Genomic DNA, 6,483 nt, shown 5'->3' on the forward strand with positions numbered 1-6,483 from the left:
AGAGAGAACTAGTAACTCGCATCAATGATCTGCGCCACCTTATTAAAATCCATCACATTGCGACGCGACGGCTCAAAAGGAAAAAAGAAGTAGAAAAGGCTTTTCACAACTTGTTTACAAAAGGGCCAAAATGCTGTTTGTAAATCTGCACTCAAAAGTAAAAATGCTAAAATAAGTTTCAAATCTGCACGGCAACGCGGATCTACTCAAATCTGAGTTGTTTCAACGCAAAACCGTAGTTGAGCCCAATAACCCAAATTTGGCTAAATTTCCAAGGCCTCCATTAGGTACTTTGCCTTTGAAGCCATAAGAAAAGAATACTTTAATTTGGGTCATTTAAACGCAAAATTGAATTCATTCAACCCAAGCTTGAGAATAATGCATTTACCCAAATTTGGCTTATTGGGCCAAACTACCCTCATTAGGTATGTGCAGCTCTCTCTGTTTATGACAACATTTGTGGGGAAGAGAGAGAATACCGAGAGATTTTGGGTTGAGAGAATAATCGGTATACTTATTTTTGGGTAAAGTCAGCTCAAAAATTAGGTAAACTGTTTTTTCCGTGTGGTATTCGATTTGATTTGGACGCAATTCGACACTGTTTATGGAGAGGCTGTTTCACTCAATTTTGGGTTGTTTCAACGCAATTCCATAACGAAAAAAAAGAATTAAACCAACTTAAAATTATTTATTCAAACATCTTATTTTATTTCCTTCAATGTTGGTTTGCGGTTTTGAGGACAGTTAAGAAACGAAAAGCTTCAAGAGTTGATATTCTCCTCTATGCCTTGGTTCTAGTTTCCCTTGCGGAATGAACAACATTTCTGCATCGTAACGTTAAATCTCCGGAACATTTGGATTAGATGAAGAGATACAAGTGTAGACAAAGGGCTGATTTGTGTACAAGTCGTTGAAACAACAGATTTTGTCTTCAAGACTACAAATCTCACTTTAAAATTCACTTTTGGATACCCTGTCACTACACTGTCTAATTAATAGCCCAAAATGACGTTATTCGATACTCCAATGAGTCTGAGGAGCGGTACAAGCAGCTGGAGCGAGTCCCCTCCGAAGCACATATTCCTCAGTCGATAGATGTTTTCCTAACTGCGGACGGCAATGAAATTAGTTGAAGCTGGTCTATAACTTCGTTGAAGTGCCGGTCTGCAGTAAGATTTTTAAGAATTTTCATACTACGACTGGCATTAGATAACATCACCTTTGCACTAGCTACAAGTCAGCGGATTGCTCCGCCCTCAATCCGTCTGGACGAAGGATTATTAAGACCTGGAAGGAAGGCACAAATACTACACACGAAATTGGATACAAAGTTTTTGCAAACTGCAAGATAACTCCGATTTGCCTACGATAATCATAGCAGGCTTGGTGAAAATCGCTAGTTTTCATTTGTTGTGTACCTTCGATCTTTCTGGACAAACATTGAAAAAGGGTCGCAGTTTTCTATGCGTTTAATTTTTATTTTTATTGACAACAGTAAAGCGAAGTATGCACTTCAACAGAAAAGTAATCGCCTATCTCGATGCGTGGAAAATTTCTTGCAAGAAATGCTCATGATAAGCATTTTTCTTTGATCGCAGTACGCAGTCGAAAAGAAAAATGTCAATGCAAATGAAGCTCAATGTAGGAAACTTCTTGACCATTTCTTGTGCTGAAATTTTTACTTTTCTTGAGCGGAACAGCATACCTAGCTTAAAAAGATGCGTATTTTAATACATTTATATTCAATTAGAGTGAAGGGTGCTCACGTGGCGTTACTTTTGGGTTTGTATGGATTGATTTTCATTCGATTTTTGTTACATTTGATGAAATGCAAAAATATGCTTTGAATCATTACACGCTTTTATAATGTTTGTCCATTGTTTAAGATCTGGGCTCACAGTGACAGTTCGTGGCAGCTAAATCTTGGCTCACTTTGACGTAGAGAAATTGTGTATCGGTTTCTGCCTCCCAGATTAAGACCAATTACAACACGAGAAATAACTGATAGTGATTTATTTTTGAAGAGCAGCAGATTTCCCTGAGCGTTTTGAAGAATGAATTTGACGTTTTGACAAGGATAGCAAATAAATATTGGAGCAAGCGATGAATTGCAAATTTGCTTAGTGTGCATTTAAATGCATCTGAATGCCGGGTGATACACCCCTTGGCCCAATCACTAAAAATTTGGCTAAATTTCCAAGGACCCCACTAGGTAGTTTACCTTTAATTGGCTTGTTTAGGGGTATCCTGTTTTTTACATATTCTGATTCTACGTTAAAAACTGAGCCAGAATCCAAAGTTTCATGATTTTCCGTGCCCTGGAACTATTTTTAAAACACGTATGAATTTCGTATGGAAATCGCGTTTGAATCACCCCTCGGCAAATTTTACTCCGGGACGAGCTGTCATTATGTAAATGAAAATGTCATTGAGACGACGGAATTAAATCTATTTTAATCATTTACTATATCAAAATTAAGATATTAAAGCGCAATAAAATCGTGTTACACTTGGAAAACTGTACTCTTTCGATCAAGCTACAAAAAACTACAAATTTTTCATCACTAAACAACCCAATTCCATAGAATCTACACTGAAATAAAATCTCCATTATACTTTATGTGCGGAAACCAGATAAATGCTGGTTTTTTGCTTCAAAATTGATTTTATGGGTGGCTTAAAATAAAATGTCAATGCACATATTCTTCACCTGTGTTCTAATACTTTTTAAAGGCGAGATTGTTATAACCTAGTGGGGTTCAAATTGAATTCTAGAAAACAAACTCGTAGAATCACGGGAAGAAAACATGTCGTCTTCTGCATCGTCTTGCTAGCATGATTTGCGGTTTTGGAGTTAATTTCTTCTTTGTTAGACTGTATGGTATCCCGCATAAATCCAAACCACAATAAAACTTCATTAAATACGGTTTACATTCTATTTTTACCATACGCAGAATAGTCCTTATGACCATAAGCGAACCAATGCTGGGTAATGTTTTGATCATAACGTTTATTGTTTTTCGCACTTCGACCATATCAACAACGGGTTGTTAAGAATGTTAACCGTTTCGAAATCTGTGTTTCGTCATGTAAATTTTGAACGTTGACTGCAAAGGAAACATATCTCGTAAGGTTAACCAGTCTGTCATAAGGCAATTGCAATAATGGTTTAATTATTGTAGAACCATAATGTTGAACCATTGACAGTGTGGTACAAATAAAAATACTCTTTTGTTGTTTTTCATTTTCTCGAAAAGGCAATAAAAAACTTAACGTTATTTTCGTTTCTACATTATTTATTACGACACTATACAGGATTTCATTTTAGCACTTCTTATCATGAGACAGAGATCACTTCGGGGAAAATGGTTCCCTGGTGAAGTGTTCCTGAATTCACTGCTGGCATCCATAATTCGACACTGACTCGATAAACGTGGTGCATGCTGCCTATGTGAATTGAATTCCGATGCATCTTCTCAATCCTTTGATGAATAAGGGACGCTGATGATGTTTGCCTTCACCGGTAATCAATAGGGTCCTAAAGCCCTGTCCCAATTTTAGTGCCAAACGCTTAAGTTTAGGCCAAAAACACATGTTTACTCAATTTTCTAATGTTTTCCGTTGGTTCAAGCCCAAAAAACATTTTTTTAGATTTTGTCACATCCTTTGGCTTAAACTCAAATTTTGGGTGTATTTTGTTTTCCGTGTCCCTTCCGAAATGTCAGATAGGAACAACCCCAGTGGTCGAACTAAAACCCCTGTGGTGTTTTTGTCGACTAAGCGAACGTCAAACATGATCAAAAGTGTCAAGGTTCATTTATGGACCAAATTTTTTAATTAAAGTTTAAACATGTTATAGCCATTATTTGAGCGGGAAAAATTGCTAAAGTAGTTACAGTAACATGCTTTTTCGTGTTATTAAATGAAAACAAGATTTCATTAACAATTTTAGGACCCAATTATGGTAGCCAAAACTGATGCTCACCAGCACTCGTCACACACTAGCTGCAAAAAGTTAAAACTAGTTGAATCCTTTTTGATTTCTTAATCAATAAGCAAATTTACATTGTATGAGCGTGGTACCTTTCTTATTTGTCCATATCGATGTCATTTTATTTGAAATCATTCACTAAGAAACAGCTAATACCAAACCGAAAAACAGCACGGTGAAAAAACAAACATGACTACTGTTTTTTCCGAATGACCAGCCAGACTGAGGTACCATATTAAGTACGGTTGAGAAACGATAAGTTACGGTAGTGCTGTGCATGACCGGTTCTACTGTTTTTATACCGTATTCAATATTGTTACTTCAATTATTTTTGGTAGAGGTATAGTTTTACTATAATTCATGGAGTATGTGTGAGGTTCGATGTATGCCTGCGGGTGAGAACCCGCCAGCGGCTCGCAACACGACCTATGAGTTCGATGGTCAGCAGAAGAAAGAGGAAGAGGCATGGCCAACCATGTGCTAGTCGACACTGTGACATAAGTGTTGCCCGATCGGTTGACGCGTGTTATTACAGTGCGTTAACACGTTGAGGGATAAGACTCTAAACACACTAATTGCATGTTGCTCATTAACCATCACACTCCACACATCCTCCCTCTCCTCTCTTCTAAATAAGAAACTTTCCCATAAAAGATTTCAGATAAACGAAAGCAATGTTTGGAACATGGCTCAAAATTCCATCATTCGATCATCAGCCATCATCGAAAAATTACAAACTGTTATTTTCAAGGGCAAATTTTACCTGATTTTAGATAGTTAGTGTGTCGTTATCAAAATCTTTTCATAAACATTGCTCCGATTTCTTGTGCAAAAATATGTTCTGAAAATTTTGCAAAATTGTTCATGGCAATTCTCTTCTTAAAACAATATCTTGAAAATAAGCTATCTTTACTATTTTTATTATTTTGGATAGAAAAGCGGATGAGTACAACTACATCATAACTACAATATAAATATAGTTTATTTAAACAACAATGCACACATAAATATTATCCATAAAAGTTTGCATTCTAAATCTATCATCTGGATAGGCAAATACGAGAATATGGTTCTAGAAAAACCGTTAAAAAATGGTTCTTTACCAAGCGTAATTCTATTCTTCATCTCACACTGAAACACTAATAATGAAACCAGGTCCGTCCCACTCGGGCTCAGATTCGGGGTAGATTGGGTGCAAAAGGTACCCAAGTTTGACATATCACAGTTCACTTTGAACGGCATTCTAGTTAACCTTATGAGCTATAAAATTTAGGGCAACTGCAAGGGACATGGGGGTCTTTAATTTGTCTTTGATGAAACACTACTCTCATTGGAATTTTGACAAACGGAACAGCAAAACGATGAGCAATCGTTAAGGCCCAAACGCAATGATAGCGGAACGGCAACGGAATGCGGAACCGGTTCGCCAGCATGAACTATAATCAGCTTGTCGACTCAGTGTTGGTCGAATTTCATTCGTTGTCAGCTTAGTCGAGATGTTGTGATTCATGCTGGCGAACCGGTTCCGCATTCCGTTGCCGTTCCGCTATCATTGCGTTTGGGCCTTTACCCAATTGGAATAATGTCACCGCGTAATACTAGTGTTCGCAGTCTAATGAGTGGAAGATTCGGATGTAACAACACACAAGGGTTTAATCTGAAATATAATGTTTTAATCTAAATGCCGCAATGAAAATTTAGCAATTTAGTTTATACAAATATTTGTAGAATATGAATGCAATTTGTTTGGTCTTAAAAACGTTCAAGCTGTTTTCTCAAATGTTGGTCCAGATTTCTTCCATTGTTGCCCGTCTGATAACCGCGAGAAAATCAAAAACTGTAAACTTTGTGTGACACTTACTACTGAAATTGACGCTTTCCAGCACTGATCTTGTTATATTTACGAATACGTTTTGATTGAAACCGCATAGAAGTTTGTTTTACGTCAGTTCATATCACTGCAGAAAAAAAACTAAAAGGATTTCTCGTCGAACCCTTTTTTCGATTTCCGAGGCTCTGCGCAGAAATCAGTATTTTTATTTTACTCATTCATAAAATTTGTAAACATGAATCCCAGTAAATGCCAAAACTCTATTCAAAATCAAAACAGTGCAGAGAACTTTAAATTTGACAGTTCGTTCCAATCAGACACTGTATTTACTAAATAAACTGTAAGCAAAGAAACGAAATGTTCCAATTGGAATTTCAAATCTACTGTCAATGTCATTCCAATCCAGCAGGAGATTTTTCAAACACTTTTTCACACACGCAGAAAACGGCTCACATAAAAATGTACTGCCCACGAAAATGTAGCTTCTTCTGAAGGAGCATATTTTCTGAATACACGAGTATCGGTTGCCATTTTCATGCTTTGTGTGAAGTTTCTCAGTTGACAATTTCAATAATAATGAACCCGACCAAAGACACGGCCTACTATAAGATATACAAAACTACCACATCTCCTTTCCTTCAACAGAAAATGCAGATTTTTC

The sequence above is a fragment of the Aedes aegypti genome, chromosome 2, assembly GCF_002204515.2.
Source record: "Aedes aegypti strain LVP_AGWG chromosome 2, AaegL5.0 Primary Assembly, whole genome shotgun sequence".
Lineage (NCBI taxonomy): Eukaryota > Metazoa > Arthropoda > Insecta > Diptera > Culicidae > Aedes > Aedes aegypti.